The following is a 21,116-nucleotide window of genomic DNA, read 5'->3' on the forward strand; positions in this document are numbered from 1 at the left end:
CTGCCTGGTAAAGAGGATCTGGGTGGGCCAGCAACAGCATCTCCTGCGTGGGGCAACCCGTCAGAGAGACTTGGAAAGTAGGAGAATTTATGGAACAGATATGATAGCTCAGCTTAGCAGGTGTGGGGGGTAGGGAGTTGCAGATGGTGAGAAGCGGGCAGATGCAGGATTTAAAATGTAATGAATGTGAAGCTAGGATATATCAGTTGCCTCTCTGTTAGTGTCCTTTCCTTACATGTGATTCCAAATATTGTTTCTCCTTTTCAAATTCTTCCATCTGCTTCAATTTCCACAAATCTCCTCGTTGCTAACTATTTTGTCTGGCGCTTTGACTTTTCATTTTGTCCTGACTCCAATGTTTGGCAATTCCCCAGGGGCTGTCTAATTGCACAACCTTTGGAGATTTCATTTTCCACTCTTGATCTCAACTTATTTATTTCCCTGGCCTCAGATCGACTATGGCCTAAACACTTACAAATCTTCTGTGCTCTGCTTTTCTGGCCCAAATTACTTGCCTTGTCCACACAATCTTCTAATTGTGAAGTAGGATAGGCAAAGCCATGTTCAGGCCCAAATACTTTGTAGAAAGTTATGGTGCCAGACCTCAGTGGCACTCAGAGATAGTAGGAAGAGGAGATAAAAACTTAAGTTTCCTTTATCATCTTTCTTTCTCTCTCTCTCTCTCTCTCTCTCTCTCTCTCTCCCCCCCACCCCCACCCCCTTCAAAATTTATAGACCACTAGTCTGGGACTATTTAGTATAGAAACAAAGAAATAGACTGAATTTTACTGTTGGAAGAATAAGAATGTTTTATAGCCTAGTTATTATTATGTTTACTGTGCTCTCAAATGATACCAATGTCATCGGGAACATCTAAAGGCAGTCAGGCTGTAAACAGCCAAAACTATTGATATACAAATGTTTTGGCACTTTATATGGAAAACATCAATTTTCTGGAAACTTCATTTTTCTGGGTAATTCCCTCTTTCTCCTAAATATGATCAATATATGTAGTTACTGCAATAAAAGTTTGACTAAGTAGAACACTTGAAAAGTGGTCTTTTTGATAACCTCAAAATTAACCCAATTTGTCTCAGTCCCCATGAAAACCCTTTGAAAATGCATTAGTCCACTTCTTGTCTTGCAGGTGGAGGCTTTGGAAATTATCAACTTTTTATTTCATAACTAAAAATCTTACCGAACCACAAAGTTATCTTACAACGATTTTCACTTAACTAGATTACAGCTGTGAAAAGCATATGGGGGTGCTTTGAGTGTTTTCGAATTTTTTAAAAATCTTATGGAACTTTATCATTCTATTCTTTATGTCATTATGCAACAAGCTAAATGCAGACAATGTACAGTGAATTAAGGTTCATGCTATTTTTTAGTGTGATTAATCAAGGTTTTGCTGTAAAATAATTCATTTTTCATGTATAGCGACAGCTCTAATTTAGCCTTATTTGTTATAGGGTTAGAGGGAAAATTTGAGCCCATACATTTATTTGAAATACAATTAGAATAATGGAAACATCTATATATTCTTATTAAAGACTGTAGAATAGACAATTAGGAGCTATCCCAGATTAATACTATTAAAATGCCATGAGTAATATAGGCCTAGCCATCTGATTTATCATTCATCATTACTATATAACTTACTCGGAAGCTATGTAATGAGAAGGGATGCTAAATTAACACAGCTATGAATTCTTAAGTAGAGGAGAAAAAATCCTCAGATTAGACTGTACTCAGAAAATAGCTTTGACTGTCTAATATGTGACTCACTGGAATGATAGCTTGAGGATCCGCTCAGCATATGCTACGTCAATAGCACCTGCAGAAGTGTGGATAGCCAGTCATGGACGTTACAGTGTTATGGAGGGTTTGTTTGGCTAAAAGTGTACGGGATTGAACTGGCTGCACATATCAAACTGCTAACTGCTTTAACTTTTTTTTTTTTTTGTCAGGCAAAAGTTTTCGTAATCATTAGATACGTAATTCTGTGAAGTGACAAAAGTCTGGATCTAAAACTGACCAACAGAAATAATTTCTCTTGAAGTACCCATGCAGAGAACCAGGAGAACTATGGAGGCAGGCAGCACTGAGGGTTGTGTTTAACACGCACTGGGAGCAAACTTGCAAGGCTAGTTTATTAGGTAGCATTCTGTGAGAACCGAGGGACTCTGGAGGGTTCCCCACAGAACTGCATTTAAGGTATGTGGCTTGGATAGGGTATGGGGATTGTTAGCTATTGACCAACCGTGTTCCAACCAAAGTAGCTCCACTCGATCTATGCCAGTGGTTTTCAAACTTGAGCACACATCAGCAACACCTGAAAAAGCTTATTAAATCAGAATGCTGGGTTCCACCCCGAGATCTGCTGACTTACTAGATCTGGAGTGAATTGTCAGAATTTGCATGTCTAATAAGTTCCACAGTTGTTGGTCTGGGAACCACACTTAGAGAACCATCAAACTCTATTATATATGTTGGGCCACCTAATAAAAGTTTATTTGAAGAAAACATTCTAAAGCTAAAAGATCAAGTACTAAGTTGAAAATGTTGAAAGTATTCTTATAAGTAAAGTCTCACTGGTACGCCTATTTTTCCTTTTCATGTCTTTTTTCAGAGGTTTCTGGTACCTTTACACCTCTGGCTGCCAAAGACACCCCAGTGTGCAAACTAGTTTGCTGATTCTTTCCCTCTTTCCTTCCTTTCTTCCCTCCTTCCCTCCTCCATCTATTCAAGACTTAATATACTAAGATACCAGGCCAGGGGCTATGCATTGTAATATAACTAAGCCTCTGAGAAGTTTATCATCTAATACATAAAGAAGTCACATGATGACTAGTGTGAGGGGTACTTCAACAGAACTTTCTTCAAACTGTTTTGCCAAGAAATAATTATTTTTTTCCTAGGATGCTAAATAAATGTTTGACTTAAGAGATAATATTTGAACTGATGCTTAAAGAATGTGAAGAATTTTCCCAGTCAGAAAAACAAACAAACAAAAAAAAGTGATGTTTCAGGCAAGGAAAATGACCTCATGAGAATATGCTTAGAAATTTCTGAATATCTGACAATTAGGGATGGAAGGAGCTAAGGAATGGAGAGCTTAAGGGAGACACCTGCTCTTGCCATATTGGGTTGACACTTTATGAAGACTGATGCCCTGTGAGGGCAGGGATAGTGATTTATAATCTTTGTTAAATGTATTCCCAATACCCAGTGTCATTCCCTGGCCCTGCACCATACAAGCTCAGATTTAGGTGTCTGTTGTGTAGCTTAGACTCCAGGGTTTTGACGAATCGCCCCATGTTACTCTAACATGCAGCCAGAGCTGAGTGTCACTGTGAAATCAGTTTTGATTATGAACTATTTTAGAAGCGCTCAGAATGGTCACAAATATGGAGAGCTGAACTGAGTTGGTTCTCTCACTTTCTTATCTAAGTGTCAATACTTTTGTCCTATTTAAATGTATGTGCGTTTCCCCTCCAACTTCAATTGCTGTCAAATGGCCTCGGATGGTGACCACGATTCCCCAGTCTACAAGGCCCTTCTCATGGATGAGTTCCTGCCTAATACTCCAGACCTCCAAGTCATGCTAGACACCTACCTTCCTTTGCCATTTTCTGAACCAACACCTTCATATTTTACATGTAATGTCTTTCTTATATCATAATTCCTCCTCCTACCATTTGTTTTTCTTTCTTTCTTGTGTCCTCACAGCTATGTTAAACTCCTACTGCATGGGAAATAAGAAATACTGACTTCAATTGATGCTAAAAGGAAAAAAAAAAGGCATACAAAAGACGTAAGGAATACAGTTGGAAAATAAAAGAAATGATAATGAATGCACGTTTGTGACAACTCTCTATTTTGGCACGTATTTCTTTTACACCCTTGAACATCCTGAGTTCTTCCTGGCCTCAATGCTCTCCACCTCAAAGCTCCCTTTTTCTACAACTAGCCCCACCTCATCCTGAAGTTTTATTTCAGAGAGTGGGGAGGATCTACTGATTGTATTATAGTAGAGATTCCCTTCCCCCAACATACACACAGTTTTCCCCAATCAATAAATCCGGTGTGTTTTCTTCATTGAACTTAGTACATCCTATTTTTTTTTCCCTTGTTTACTGTCTTTCTTCCATTAGATTGTAAGAACCAAGAGGTCAGAAATCAAATCTGTTTAATCACAAATAATTTAACTATTTCCTAGTCTAGTGCTACATACCCAAAGGAGAGGATTCAATAAATATTTGTGAAATAAATGAACAAAGGAGTAAATGATGAATGAAGAATGAATGAATGAATGAATGAATGAAAAAGAAGAGTCTGAATAAATAGATTTATTTCCCAGTTCTGCTAACTGAAATAAGATTTCTCCAATATATTTATTTAAACAACTTACCACCAGAACAATAAAAACATCCAATTTGAGAGCTATTAATCATTAAAAAAAGATAAATCTGCCTTGAATGATCTAATCAAACTCAAACTGTCATATCTATGTTTTTATTAAACTGTTACTGCATCCCCAATCTTTTTCAAAATAACTTGTATAATTTACTAACATGAAATCTAGCCATTTATTTCAACAGTCACTTTGTTTGCCAGAGAATCTCAGTTTATATTTGAAAGCAAATTTTCATTTGTAATTTTATTTCATAATCTCATACAGATATTCTTCATGGGATACTCAGAGTCTGGTCAATTGTTGTTAATAGTTTCATAATTACTTCTGAGAAAACTCAATGAAGAAATGCGAGCTCCACACAAGGGAGCAGCTGCTTTGGTCTCCAGCAGACTTTCCTAACCCAGGCTGAAAACTACAATCACCCGGGGAGCTTTTAAAATAATACAGATGCCACCCTCTGCGATTTGAATATCACTGACTTGGGGTGGAGTCAAGGAATATCAGCTATTTTTAACACTCCCAGGTGATTTTAATGTGCAGCCAAGGTTGAGAATCAATAATTTAAAGAAGAAGAAGAAAAAATAATAACTACAGTCAAGCACAGAATGGACTGTCGCTCTCTAGACTTCTAGAGTTGCCCCGACATTCAAGCCAATTGAGCCATTACATTATACATAAAAGGCAGAGAAATTACTGCTACTTCTGCTCTTGGTGCTGGCAACCTGAATGGGCAATGGATATAAAAGATTCGAGCTGGGGGACCTGCTAAGTCTGGTGATTGGCTCAGGCGTGAACCTGGGTGTGAGCAGAACAAATGATCGCCTCACCCAAGGCCAGCCACCTGTTTCACTGGCCCCTTGAACCTCTGTGCTAAGTCTCTGCCTGCGTTGTTCTCCATCCCTAAGAAGGCCTGCCCCTCCCCTGCTGTTAGCAGGCTGTTTTGCTTCCAGGAGCCACCCAAAGCCAAGATGCCCCAACAGAACGACTGCAGGACAACTCTGGATCCCTTCCCCACCTTGTCATCTGAACTGTATATGTACATATAAAATCTTGAACTGAGAAACTACTATGTGCTTAGTATTCCATTAGGCATTTTATGTATTATTTCCTTTCATCTTCACACTAATCTCTTTTTAGCCCCTCTATACATTGCCTTTACTGCATTTAACTTTTTTATATTTGTGCCCTTTTCTTTAAGATTATGAATTCTTCAAGGTCAAGTACAATAAAAAATATCTCATTGTATTAAATCACAAGGCTAAGGGATGAAGGAGGAAGTAAGAGAAGAAAAATCACTATCTAGAGAGTCCCTTCTAGATGTAAAGTGATACCTTATTTAATTCTTATAATAAGTTGACTTCTTTCCCCATTGTGTAGATGTAAAACTGAAGCTCAGAGAGGTTAGCTAGCTAGTCTGAGCTAGGACAGAATTTGGACTCAATTTAGTCACTAATTAAACTTACTGGAGGAAAACATTAGCCTGGTATTTGAGGTGAGAGTAGGTTGGCAAGCTTGAGCCTTAGGTTCTTTTGGAGGGGGGCTACTAATTAATCACCCACTTCTGTTTCCAGGGAAGGATATCCATGAGTTCCTCATTGCCAGTCTCTTTCTATTCCCTCATTTTCGCTTTCCTTGGGAGCGAAAAGTGATTTACTTAATTGGCGGGCCTGATAGAAGGAACTGAGCTTGCTTACCCCTGATTCTTTTTCTTCATGTTTTTATGGGAGCTAGCTGCCTACAGGGAGCGTGCATTTCGCTCTGCTTCGCCACACCATCATTTTCCCAGGGGCAGGTCCCCACAGGCGATGCTTGTGGGGTTCAGCACTGTTTGTGAATGGGTGTACGTGTCTAATTCTGGCTCAGACTTAAAAAAGCTATAGATGACTTGTACCTATGACATATTCTCCAATATCAACTTCATCAGCAAAAGCAAGATTTTAGTTTGATTTTCTGTATTTTCTTAATTGGTGGAAAATGTAAGCAAGTAAAACAGGTGTGTCTTTTAATTTGATCCCTTAAAACAGTGGTTTCTCCACGTTGTCTGGGACCAAAGCTTTAGTAACATCTGGGGCTTTTTAGAAATGCAAACCCTCAGTCCCCACCACAGACCAAAATCTGCACTTTAACAGCTTTCCAGAGAATTGTGATGCCTGCAATAGTATAAGAAACATTGCTATGGACAGGACATTGAGTCCCGTCTCTTTAGGCTGTGTGATGGTAGGTAACAAAATGTTGTTCTTTACTATGAAGCTCCAGCAGCTTGAATCTGAGATCAGGTACGAGTGGGTACAGGATGCTGAGCAGACACACGGTGCAGACTGAGATGACAATAGATAGACACAACGCATTTATCATTTTTTTCTTCCAATCTCTAATCAGAGTGCTTGCGTGATTATATTTTGCTTTGTTTCATTTTATTTTTCTTTTCTATAACATTTCAGTATTTAAAAGTTGGGGAGGCTTTTTCTTTCTGTTGCCGAAAAAAGAGTTCTTGGTAAACATCACAGGATAGAATTCAAGGACGTATCGAATAAGTTACATGAATAAAGCCAAGCAATCAGTGGATTATTAAAACAAAGGAAATAGCATCTTGTATTTCTCCAGATAGATACCTAGGAGTGGAATTGCTGGGTCATAAGGTAATTCCATTTCCAGTTTTTTGAGATACCTCCATATTGATTTCCATAGTGGCTGCACCAATCTGCAATCCCACCAGCAGTGCGTAAAGGATCCCTTTTCTCCACAACCTCGCTAGCACTTGTTGTTTGTTGATTTATTGATGATGGCCATTCTGACTGGGGTGAGGTGGTATCTCATTGTGGTTTTATTTGCATTTCTCTAATGATTAGTGAGGTTGAACATCTTTTCACATGTCTGTTGGCCATGTGTATGTTCTCTTTAGAAAAATGTTTCTTCATGTCCTCTGCCCATTTCTTAATTGAGTTTATTTTTAGGTGTTGAGTTGAATGAGTTTTTGTTTTTTTTAATAAATTTTGGATATTAACCCTATGATCTCACTTATATGTGGAATCTAAAGAATAGAATAAATGAACAAACTAATCTGAAACAGTTTCAGAGATGTAGAGAAAAAACTGAGGGTTGTTAGATGGGAGGGGGTGGGGATGAGGGAGAAGGGGAAGGGATTAGAAAGCACAAATTGGTAACCACAAGATTGCCATGGGGATATGAAAGACAGTTTGGGGAATATAATCAATAATGTTGTAAAGATTTTGTAGGGTGTCAGATGGGCACATGTCTTATTAGGGAGACCACTTCATGGACAGTGTAGATGCCTGACCACTGCACTGTACACCTGAAGCTGAATAATATTGAATATCAACTATAATCTTATATACATATATGTGTGTATATATATATATGTGTGTGTGTATACACACACACATATATATATATATATATATATATATATAGTCACAGGATGTGCAGTACAGCATAGGGAATAGAGTCAGTGGAGTTATAACAACTATATACGATGTCAGAGGGGTAGTAGATTAGGGGGTATCAGTTTCTGAGGGGTGTAAATATCTATTACATTGTTTTGTACACCTGAAACTGATAACAAACAAAAGAAAAGACAGGAAATAGTATACACTCTAAAGATGGTGTGAGAGTGGGCAGGCCCAGAAGATGAGCAACTGCCCTGAAGAGCAAAGAGGTTTAGGATTTTATCATCTTTAAAATGATGGCATAAAATATTCAAGATTTAGGGTGACGTTGTAGGTGTTCCCAAGAGGGTCCTTGCCGTCCTCACTGACCTGACAGGAGGAGGGATTTTTGTCCTTATTTGGCCCTTGTCGGAACTGTCATGGAACTGCAGGGGGTGGAGATTTTTCTTGACTGCCATGCTACTAATATTAGAATCTAAGATAATTAGCTAAAGTTCACCTGAGGGGCAAAATGGTGTCCTGGATCTGCTCTTGGCTGCCCGAATCCAGTTCTGGGCAGTCTGGTAGCTGCACCTTTTCCTCAGGATGACCTCATCTCCTCCTTCTTTGTCTCCCCTCACCTCCTCCTTCCCTTCCTCCCCGCTTCTCTCCACGTCAGCCCTATTCTCTCTGACTACAGTAACATTTCTATTTTACAGATAGCTGAAGAGTAAGAAGATTTTTATCTTTCCATTGTCATCCTTGAATAACCTGCCAAAAGAGGAGGAAGGATTGGCACCTGTTCAGCGGAAGAGGCAGCAACCTGTCCTTCTGAGTAGTTCCAGATGAATTCAGTTGGGAGCAGATAATCTAAGGCAGTGGACCCCAACCATTAGCATCATATGGGAAATTACTAGAAATGTACAGTTTTGGCCTTACCCCAGATGGCTGAATCATAAGCTCCAGAGGTAGGATCCAGCAATCCATTTCAACAAGACCCCCAGGTAGTTTTAATGTACTAATGTTGGAGAACCACTGTTGGGGCCTTGCTACTCATAGAATGATCTAGCACACTAGCAGAAGCATCACCTAGAAGCTTGTCAGAAATTCAGATCTCAGGCCCATCCCAGACCCACTGACCTAGTCACAATCTGCATTTAACAAAAGCCCAGGTGATTGGTAAGCACACTCAAGTTTTAGAAGCACTGAAGTGCTTATAGAGTGAAGGATGCAGAAGTTGAGTCACGGAACAGAAAAGTGAACAGGATTTCCAGGTGGTTTTCAGCCTAAACTACAAACATGTAAAGTACAATCTAGGGAGTGAGGCTAGAGTAAGGACATGGATTAACACCTGGAGAGAGAGAGCTCGGTGGAAACCTCCTTGGAACCTGAGGCACTTATTTCAATGTGTTGTTCTCATTACCTCATGCTAGCTTCTTGGTGAATCCTGATCTGTCAGGTACTTGCTTGGGCCTAGACCACTGGGGACTTATTATATCTCATTTACTACGTGAATCTTCACTAGCCACCATTTCAGATCTGCATTAAATTTCCAACCAAGCTTCTTTGGGAATTCTTCTCCCAGCAAGGCAGGCCTCCCTAGATGTCCACAGAAGGTGATTTCTCAGCCCAAACAGGTAGCAACCTGGGATCAATAAGAACCAAATCAACTCTGAGCATTTAAACATGTGGCTAGAGTGTGAATAAGCAGTTGGAGAAATTGCAAAAAGGTCAGGTAGCAAGTACTACTAGCTCTGTAACTAGCAAAAGCTCTTGTACGTATATTTGGCATTTCACAGAACCTGCAGGCTGTATTTGATTACTTATTAAAATTATGGTTGGCCGGTGGGGAGAATCATGATAATTGGTATAGGTCATAGATAATCAAAAGTGTCTCTCCCAGTGGGATGAAACCTATTAAAATAGTTACTTAAAACTCTTTGCTATTTCCACATTCTGTTCACATGCAAAATGGCTTGTCCCAATCTAGTCACCAAGGCAGAAAGCAAACATCGCCCATTGTTCTTTGTTTGGTGCTAATTAATATTTTCAAGAGGATTGCCTGAGAGGCAGCTCTGTATACCCTAAAGCAATCTTGCCATTCAACTTCCAGATCATAGCTTTACCTCATTAAAATTAGCTTTTAAAATTCAGAATGCTTAGATTACTTCAACTGCTGATTCCAAAACTTGTAATCAATCACACAAATAAAATCCTCACCCTTACCCCACCAGTGTTGAGGGGATGACGTGCTTTTGTAAGAAGGAAAAATCTCTTGTTTTTATCCTTAGCCTTGCGCTTTGGAAGAATAATGCAACTCCAGTTCCCGAAAGCCAGCCAGCCAACATGGATTAATTTGGTAGAATAGGTGAACTATCATCTACCCCAGTGTTTGAAACCTGGTGGGACATTGGAACCACTTGGAAAGATGTTAAAAATAGTGATGCCTGCTGTGCTCCTCCAAAACACTGATTGATCTAGTCTGAGGTGGGGCTCATTCATCATTTTCTTTCTCTGAAGCAGCTTCCAAAATTCTGGTATCATGCACAGATTATTTTCCTCTTTTCCATTCAGCCTCCCACACATTTTGCCTTCATCATATCCTTATCTTGGACTAGCTGATCTTTCCAAGGGGTCCCCTTACTTTCATTACAAAATTTCCTACATACTCTGTCCATTCAATTTCTTTTATGTACATTAACAAAAGTAAAAACAAACAAACAAAAAAAAACACACACAAAAAAAAAAACCACGTATTTGATACAAAACACAGAAAAGCTTAAAGGAAAAATAATAAATAACTTGATCACCCAAGGATACTTACTGAGAACATTTCATGTATGTGTGTCCCTTTACATGAGAATGCATATGTTGTCTTTACCAAAATTTGTCATACTAAATATATACTCCTTCGTATCTTACATTTTTCCCCTCACCCAACATATGTAGAGCATCCACGACAAATACTAATTATTTTACCACAAGCATTTAGGATGACTGAGGGTGTGCCATCATTGTATACACCATAATGTTAGTATATTAACCCTTGTTCTTTCGTGTTTATGTATTTTTAATCATTTGCTCTTAAAAACAGTGCTGGGATAAATCTCCTTGTTTTAATATATCAATATAAATCCCATAACCCTAGTCATGGGTTGTGGTCATGAGAACAAAAGACACTGGTAAAACAAACAAAGCAAACCGTTCTGACTGTAAACGGGATCTTCAGAAAAGATCCCATTTTTTTTGGTAGTTTGAATACCAGGTTCTTCTGCCCAGATTGAAAAACTCCCATTGTCCTAACTGAAGAGAATTTGAAATGCCCGCAGTGTCTGTTTCTCACAGGATCTAAGTGAAAAGTATTCCATAGTACTTTCTGTCCCTTAGCAGCGGTGCCTCCCAAACTATCACTGTGAAGGGCCAGAGTTTCATTTGTTTCATTTTGTTTCACTTCCAATTTTTCATGGATATATACTTTTGTAAAATAGTATAAACATCAATGTTGAGAAAAATGAAATAAAATAATGTAAAATACAAAGCCCATTTTTTTTTTTTTTTAAATTACTAGAGTCAAGAGTCACAAAATTTCCTTGACAAATTACCTTCAATATTTTAAGAGTTTGTTCTCAATCTCTATACTCAGTCTCCTAGCAGGCCAGGAACTAAGAGTTTACAATTAAGCACTGATGGACCATAATTTGACTGGCACCGATGTGGAGTAAATTCCTGAGGAGATGCATTGGCTAAGTGAGATAATGCAGTGGTTGAGGGGGGAAAAGTTTCCTAGAAAAACGTATAACAGAAGTGCAAAGTCAAAGTAAGTAGTTTTGATAACAGTGAAATAACCCAGTGAGACTGTAGTAGTCAAGACCAATATTAAAACCACACAGGGCTGGAAAACAAAGCCTATGATCTACAATTTGAATGATCCGGAGAAGAGAGCACACACTGCATGAGGATGACATGCAAACTCATGAAGTGTCATATATTTTTGCTCCAAAAATGTTCTATTTCTTGACCTAGCACTGGTTTTACAGGTTTTCTCCTGAAAACCATTTATTAAAATGTACTCATAAGCTTTATGCAATTCTGTATATTTTATAATGAGACAATGCCACCATTACACCTACATGCTAAGGCTTGCTAAAACTGTAAGGGACAGATGCTTATATCAACAGTACAGAATGCAGCTAAGAGATGGAAAATGTACGTTGTAGGTAACTTTAGTAACTCGTATTCAAAAAGTACAGTATTTTTGTCTAAAATTCCTTTCTATAGTACTTAAATAAAGGATCTCATACTTATCTCCCTTACGAAGAATAAACAATTGATAAAAACAAAGACAGACCAAAGACTCATTTTTACTAGTGAAGGGCATAGTTTATTATTCTTAAAGTGAAGTTGTCAGGTAAGATGCATCCTAAAGCAATAATACTGTGTGTGTGAGACTAACATCTAAATGCTGGATGTGGGAATGGGAATGCGCTTTCTTACTACCATCCTCCTCTTACTTATATTTCAGTTGCTTAATGAGAGAAAGAGGAAACACTCCTTCATGCCAAGATGGCATCACAAATTATTCAGAACTAACTATATGATATTTACAGTGTATTTTCACTAAGAATATATACACGTGTATGCATATAAACACATATGTAGCATATATGGAGATTAGCCTAGGAAGTCTCTCTTCTGTTTCAACTTGAGTTTCAGGAACAAAGTTTCATTGGTGAATTAAGCTTTGTTTTTCTGAGTTTTATTCATTTTATGCTTAAATGGTGAAGGGGCATGAGGCAGCTAGAGAGAGATAATAGCACCTTGTTCTTTTTGATATTCCCATTTCCATTTTCATTTTGTCATCGCAAAACTCCTAGAGCCGTTTGCTTTGATTCCTTATTCAGAGTTCTAAACAATGTCTGTGCCACCTCCTTTAGGTCTATTCATCAAATACAAAGGAGGATAGCAGCTTTGGACACTTTCTCTAGCATGATGCTCAGGCCACCCTCCACAGCTCTATGGAAGCCTTTGTCCTCTTCTCTGCAACCGGCCCAGGTTCCGGAGACGTCAAGTCCAGTTCTGCAGGCTTCTCTCTCCTGAGGAGAGATTGTTCAGGACTATATTCTATAGCTATGGGTAGATCACCTATCCATTTGGGCTTTAGTTCAATCACTTTGGACTGCTTTTTAAATTCTCCTTTTGAATTGTTAAAAAATATATCGATTTTTTTCTGCCCTATGAGTAGTGGAAGGAAACAAAGGAAGATGGATAATGGGTTCTTCGCAAATGAATGAGTGAATTAAATGCACTTGGCTCAGCAGAAATAGAACCCAGTGTATGAAGCCAAAGAGGACTCTGCTCTTTGAACCCCTGGGACATCTATTGAGCTCTGTGTCATCATGGTTATTTCTATTGGCATTTCACACGACATTTGGGTAAAGGATCAGAACAAGAGAGATAGGATGAGAGAGAAGGAAAAAGAAAAGAAATGAATACTTGAAAGAGAGACAATTGTCCAATTCTCTTTGGTCAATTTCCTGCTGGTAGGAAACAAGGGACAGAAATAAAGCAAAGGAAAGATAAAATGAGAGTGCAATGAGAGATGGCATAAAAGCAGTCAAAGCACTGACAACAAGACGCATTGTCAGAGGCCCCCTTCTCTCCTGCGAGTCACCAGTAAGAAGTCTACTGTGCTTCCAAATAAAGGATTGCAAATCAATTGCTTTGAAAGACCAGTGGGTAATATAAATAAGTGAAGCTGGTTCAGCATGAGACAAGAATGAATGACAGAAATCATGTGAACAGAAGAGTATATTTCCCACATAAAAGGGTGGCTACCACACAGCTCCAGGGGGCGCCTGAATTGCTAGGTTAGCATGCCCAGTGTTGCCAGATCTTCAGATATTTCAAGAGAAACCTCATGTGTTAGATAAAACCCAGACATTTTCTAAAATGTCCTGATTTTCAAAGCATTTTTCAGTTTCTATGGACACTTGTCTTTGTCTCTAATGCTAAAGAAAAACGGAAAGAAGGGGAACAAATGAAAATTAATTCTTATCCCATATAGTCAATATTGCCCTATATTGTTTTCGTATATGAACATTTGCTTATAGAGATTGGAAAATTCCTAAAGGGCAGTCACCATGCCATGTATTTCCTTATGCTCTATATGGACTCACCCACACGGACGAAAGTTCAGGTTTGATTAAAAAATTCTGCGACTGAATTAAAATAGTCTGGTATTGCATTCCTTTTATTTTCCTCTCCATAGTGGAACAAAGCAAAACCTATTATTGTATATGTTTACATGATAGCCTTTTGTCAATAAAGTAGAAAATACTGGTATGAGGCAGATATATCTTCCCTCCATGTTTTTCTTCTAAAAATGCTAGTTCCCAAGCCTCTAATTACAGTCTGAAATTTCAGAAGCTGTTTCCAATACACTCCCAAAGGAATGGCAAGGTGGTTAAATGAGCTAACTCAATTTCTGAAATTTACCTCAATATCAGGATATTCCTGATCAGGGGTCAACAAATGTATTCTGTAAAGGTCCAGAGAGACAACATTTTAGGTTTTGTGGCCATATATTGCACAACCACTCAACTTTGCCCTTGGAGCACAAAAAGCATCCATAGACAAAATATAGACTAGTCTAAAACATAGACTAATGAGAATGACTGTATTCCAATATAACTTTTCAAAAGCAGGCAGCAGACAGGATTCGGCCAGGTGGCCATAGTTTGTCTATCCCTCCTCTACATGAAAAATCTTTCTTGTGGGGAGGGGGCTGGTAGATGAGGGTAAACGGGGTGAATATATGGCAGTGGAAGGAAAACTGACTCTGGGTGGTGAGCACACAATGTGATATATAGATAATGTATTATAGAAATATACACGTAAAACCTATATAATTTTACTAACCATTGTCACCCCAATAAACTTTAATTTAAAAAAAAATCTGTCTTTAACCTACATTCTCTAGATGATTGCTTCATTTCAAATTTATTTCCTGTGTAGAGGGCTCTGTTTAATATTTTCTCCTACTTCCTTGTCAGAATTATTTCCTACTTGATCATTATGTGTCCTTCTTAGTCCAGCCCATTCCCACTTCTCATACATGGAAATCATTACTCCTTCCAATGCCAAATTCAACTATGATTCATTCTTCACTGTGTCTCTCATTTCATTGTTGAAAATAGCTTCCAAATTGTTCTCTTTCTGTAACCTCCCACACCTTCAATGTAGTCCAGTTAGATATATTAATAATTAATTTTTTAACCAGTTAAACTATAATGTTGTCACTCTTTGTTCAGACGTCTTCTATGGCTCCCTGTTGCCCAGAAAAATAAGGTTCAGACTTCTCAGCAAGGACACGATTGCCAGCAGACCTTTCCAGCTGCAAGCATATCTAGTTATTGATTTCCGTGTATCCTATTACCAGCCAACCCTGAATCTTTAAATTCTTCTCTTCTTTAGTTGCGCCAATGGATCCCGGACTCTGCTTGGTTAAATTTGTTTGCTTCACGACTGGTTCAAATTCCCCCATCTCCAGGAAGCATTCCAGGTTCCCTTCAGCCAGAGAGATCCTTTCCTGCATCTGTAGTCTAGAACTTTGTGCCTTCCTTAGAATAATTATTATCTTTAGTCTGAAACTACCAGAGGACAAGATCAAAACTTCATCACCATCACAGCCAAGACCTAGACCAGCAATCCTACTCATAGAGACACCATCATCAAAAGTTAATATTTATCCAGCACCTTCTATGTGGCACTATAATATGTCATGTTTTATACATTTTGAAAGTATTAAATAATTTAATCCTTACAACCACATTTTTTACAGATGAGCAAAGTGAGGTGATCATATGTTTTTATAGATGGGGAAGCAGGCACAGAGAGATTACACACCTACTTGGTTGCAGAGCTGACATCCAAACCCAGCAGTGAGGCTTGGGAACTGGAGCTCTTATTTTCTACACTGGACTGCCTTTCAATACACTTTTCCAGAATTTGCATTTTACAGAATTTGGAATATATCTTGTTATTTTCACTTATAGGGGTTTTAATAATTGTACTTATGCCTTCATGACATCTCCTTGATCAGAATTATGATGTATCTGATATTGAGTACACTTGTTTAGAAACAAATCCCCTAGGAATAGAATTATTTTTGAAAACTGAAAATCATTCTGCAGTGTTCTACTTGACTATTACTGAAATAATTATGTCTTCTCAAGATTTAAGAATCCTATCTTATTTGCTTTTACTCCTATTTTTAACTTTACAAGTTAAATTATGTTTTTCTTTTGCTTTTTTTTCTTTTAATGCAATCTTCAGGTTTGGATATGAAAAAAACATTAAAGCAACTTTTCTATTGTTCTCTCCTACTTATCCATAAACTTACAACATGCCATTGTCCTCTTCCTGGAGAAGGGTGGGAAATCACTAGTAAGTATTCTAGAAGTCCTCTGTAAACATGGGTTGGATTTTGCCATGTTTCTAAACACAAATCTGCTGAGTTTTTCTTTTCTTTCTTTCTTTTTTTTTTTTTTTTTTTGGTGGGGGGTGGGTGCAATATTGACTCACCTGCATTTGATGTATCATGCTTTGGCACAAGGCCTCAAGAACATGTTCCAAAACAAAAAAATCTACGTGGAGAGTCAGCATGCTTGTCTAGATTTGAACTGGGTAAGTTGGGTTCCAGATAGTCCATCTGTGGCCAAAATAATCTTTTAGTTTGGTTGTGGCGAGAACTCCTTTCATTCCTTTCCCTTTGGCTTTAGGTTGCTTATACCTTAGAGTCTCTCTTAATACTTCAGCATGTACAGAGAGGGATCTAGAATTCATTACTTGTAGAAGAGGATGCTGATGAGGATTATAGCAGTTTCCTAAGGCTGCTGTAACACAGGAGCACAGACTGGGTGACCTAAAATAACAGAAATGTATTCTCTCACACTTCTGGCTAGACATCGGAAATTAAGGTGTGAATAGGGCTATGTTCTCTCAGAAGCCTCTAGGGGAGGATCATTCTTTGCCTCTTTCACTTTGTGGTGGCCACAGGTATCCCCTGGCTTGTGGAAGTATAACTTCCATCTCTGCCTCCGTCTTTACACGGCCATCTTTTCCCTGGGTGGCTCTGTCTTCACATAGCGTTGTGCTCTTTTCATAAGAACACCAGTCATATTTGTTTAGAGCACACCCTAATGGCCTCATCTGAACTTGATTACATCTGCAAAGTCTCCCTTTAATGTTTCATTCACAAGTACCAGGAATTGCAACTTCAACATATCTTTTAGGGGTGGAGACATAATTCAACACCAGACAAAGGGTTTAACTCCTCTCATTGCTTTCTTCCTGCCCTCCTAGGCCAAGGCGAGGAAGAGACACAGGATTGACTACGCTCCAGTAAATTTAAGCAAGAGTCCCTAGTCCTCACTACTCCTTTCCCCTTGACATTCTCTTTTAGAGACTTCAACACCAATCCAGCTCTCCCCCTATATTTCTTTTCTGGCCTTTGCTACTGCCCAAAAATCACCTTGAACTGCAAAAATGATTATGGAAAGGGGTCCAGGTTATCCTTCTGATAACCAGATGCTCCTCTATTATGTCAGCATCATTTAAAACATGTTTCGCTTGCCTGGGAAATAGTTTTGGTAAGTAGACAATCAAGGAAAACTGGATTCTTACCCACATCCTTTATTTATAAAACCAATAATTCTTGCTTATTTGAGTTTTGGATTTTTTATAACATGAAAATGAAGATAAAATTACCCTATAGAATTATTGTTATGATAAAAATGCCACAATATATATAAAGTGCCTGATATCCAGGTGGCCATTAGCAAATTAACTTTTTAACTTGGAATTCTGAGTGTGTGTTTTTTTTGAAACTCTGAACAATTTTCCAAATAAGAATTATGCAAGATGACCAGATTCCACCTTATCATGAAGTCTATAGTGCAGGTTATCGTATATGCCACAGAAACCAGCTCTTGAAGGAAATAGCATGTTTAAATAACTGACCTGGAACCAAACCTGATCATTCCTTTGATAAAGGTTTTAATTAATTTATAACAAGCCCACTGCCACTCTGTCACTGCCTCCAACATCATGCCTACAAAATGTGCTATGTTTTCCTTAGATTTGTTACTTAGGTTATTTAGTTACAGGCAATGTAAATGTGGCCTATCTTAGAAAGAAAACATAAATTCATTGGAAAGAAGGGAGTAGCCTACAGAATCAGAGGAATTGTTGAAAAACCTGATCAAAGAAAGGTTGGAACATCTTTGTGAATATCTAGACAGCAAAAACCGATGTGCATCCAAGTCCTCATGATGAATGAATAACCTGGTGCCATTTTCACTCAAAATACAGTTTGAGAAGAGATAGTCTGATTGAGCTAGTTAGAGTCACACCACCTACCCCTTATCCCAGGAATGGAGAGCCCTTAGTTTGACAGCCTCATGTTTCATTTTCTTCTTCTTTTTTTTAAACTGGGTTAAAAAAAAACCAGGGCGTATTTCACAGTGGACACTCTCAATAGGATTGCATGCATTGTGAAGTTCCCCAAAGGACAATCTAAACATTGTCACTAGAGGAACGTAAATGAATGCTTAACAGGTAAAACTGAGAGATGTTGACTGTGTTGTCATTTTAAGAACAGAGATTTACCTTGACTTTCAATTGTCATTCATACAATTAATCAAATGTTATCAACTGAATGAATGACAGCTTGCCTTGTTCCTAAAAGGACTTACGAATAGGTGGAAAAGTAGTGGAATGGATGTTAGAAAAGAAAGACTCCTGCACCTGAATCTCTCATAGTATTTCTCATATGGAAATTCCTTTATTCTGATTAATGGACATTTTCGTAACATGTAGAAAACGTTTTGTAGCACAGCAACCATTTATCAGTTGTCAACAAAGGATTCAGTTACTTTGATGTGTTAATCCTGCTGGCAAATTGAGATCAAACTAGGAAACAGGGAAACTAAACTGGAGATAAATTGGAGGGGAGCCTGTATTTCTAAGGATGGGTACTGTGAGAGATCCTTGTTTAATGTTAGGATAAGTGAGAGCAGTGGAGACGGGTATCTGGGCTTCCAAAAGACACGCTGAGCATCTCACGCATATGGAAGAACAGACTCATAAGAGGAGAGAGAAAAAAATACCAGTAGTGTAGAGATTGCAGGACAGTTAGCATGAACACTAATGAGTCTGTGGCCCCCTATCATGGGTCATGGATGTGTGCTTCATGGGCTGAAGAGCCACTGAAAGGGCCAGGGTCAGTGAGCAGTTACCTGTCCTCCTTTTCCATCTTAGACCAGCTTCAATATTCTACCCCACATTTCTACCCTTTTAATTTCATAGAAAAGTAGACTGAGGTTCAAAAACATTAACTCACCTGGAAGTTCATCCAGCAGGGCAGTAGTGGAAGAGGGATTCCAGCACAGATCGTCCCCTTTTAACCCAATGACATCTGGCCGCTCTGTTTCCCAGGCTTAATTTTTTCCACCCGGGGTGGAATAAACAGTTTATACCTTATTAAGACAATTAAGCAATCAGCTGAGAAGCTACATGTTTTGAGGGTGTACCATAGCAGTGAGAGGGGGAGATTCCTACCCTTTCTGAAATCATCCAGGCAGACAGCTTGCTCAAGCATTAGCTAAGATTGTGGTTTTCATTCTTACTATGTGCCAACCACTGTGTAGGGTGCTTTTACATATTTCATTTTACTCTATTCTGAGAAAAGCTTTGCCACATGGGTAAAACAATCTGCATCATATAGCTGAGGAAACAGGATTAAGTGTCATGTACAAGGTCACAGAGCAAGTCCTTGACAGAGCAGACCACACGTCACTTGATTCAGTCCCAAAAGTCTTGGATGTCCTGTGCTACCCTTTGGGGCTTTGGTAATTGCAAATCACCATGTGACTTTCTTAGATGCCAGCCTTCTGAAATAAGAACACACAGATCTCCGGATTTCCTGAGATGGGAATAAGAATGCCTTCTATTGATTCCATCTCTCCAGTTTTTCTCCTTGAAGTCTTACAGACTTCCCATTCCATCAAGCTTTCTTTAAAAATAGGGTTTAGGAAAGGCTGGAGGGATGTTTATCTGTCAGGCAGATTTCTCTCCACTGCAGAAATGTTAGCCTTTTCACAGACCACTGCATCCTTCCTTAAAAACTTGTAGTAAACCAAAAGATGTCTTCTGGGATCAGACTGATGGAGGAGACAACTGTATGCATTTTTTCAATCAGACACAAGTTCAGGTCACTGTCAAGACCCTCCACATAGCTCAAGAGAGGACTGAGTCTGACTGCATTTTTCCTGCTGCATGGAGACTCGTCTGATTAAATTCAATGGGCTGAATTAGATAAACAGCTAACAACTAACATCTAACACCTGTCCTTATCACCACTATGAACAGGAGATAATACTATTTCATTTTATTTTTTTCAGTTTGCAATAATTCCTAAAGACCACAACTATTTCTTCTCTACCATTTCTTATTTATTTCACATTTATTACTTTTGTTAATCAATGTAGATTGCAACAATTATGGAAGGTACAAGCATACAGGCTTCCATGTTCTTTGCAATACTTAACACAGTTACTGTGTAGTTAGGAAGAGCTCAGCAAACACTTATTGATTGAAAGATTGACTTACTAGATAGTTATCCAGCCTAAGGTTATCATTAAATATAATCCTGAAAATTCTTGGAGTCTTTCCAGATCTGACTATTTCTATATCATGACAAAAATCTGGGTTATCAGAAAGAGACAAACTGCACTAAAAGGTTTAGGCTTTTTTTTTCTTCCTCACTTTGCACCATGCAACACATAGCCAAAAGCAAGAGGAATGCTGTATCATTTTTGAAAATCGTTTTTGTCCCCACATCTGTTCAAGTAAAATGAAAGGGAAAGAGATCTTGACTCAAATTACCAGCATTGGCTCTTCTCAGAAATTTTATTATCCAAATAATTAACTATTTTATATACTTTGTCTTTTATGAAACTGAGTATCCAATTTTATTTTTCTAAATAGTATCCAATTATTTTGCATCATTAAAATACATTCAACTGACTATTCAACTTTTGCCTGGAGGTTTTGCCCTGTACAGATGTTCATTCGTTCATTCGTTCATTCATTCATTCATTCATATTTTTCAAAAAGCAACAATAAGCTAGGAATTATGCTAGGGATATAGGATAAATATGACAGTTTTTGCAGTTGAGAAATTCACAGTTTGGCCAAACACATATATACATTTATTATAATTTTATGAAATTGGAAGGAGGCATGAGCAT

The 21,116-nt window shown here is 38.3% G+C and overlaps 1 protein-coding gene and 1 non-coding gene across 2 annotated transcripts in view; one reads left to right on the plus strand and one right to left on the minus strand.

Moving 5' to 3' along the window:
- The window catches only part of DPP10 (dipeptidyl peptidase like 10), a 1,313,078-nt gene that overhangs the window by 1,003,935 nt on the left and 288,027 nt on the right, over window positions 1–21,116 (minus strand). The gene's annotated exons all lie outside the window — the stretch shown is intronic.
- Window positions 11,696–11,799, plus strand: LOC141568054 (U6 spliceosomal RNA). Its single transcript, XR_012491070.1, has one exon. It is a non-coding gene; the product is annotated as a U6 spliceosomal RNA (small nuclear RNA).

Source organism: Rhinolophus sinicus, chromosome 17 (assembly GCF_057876585.1).
Source record: "Rhinolophus sinicus isolate RSI-liver-muscle chromosome 17, RSI-T2T, whole genome shotgun sequence".
NCBI lineage: Eukaryota > Metazoa > Chordata > Mammalia > Chiroptera > Rhinolophidae > Rhinolophus > Rhinolophus sinicus.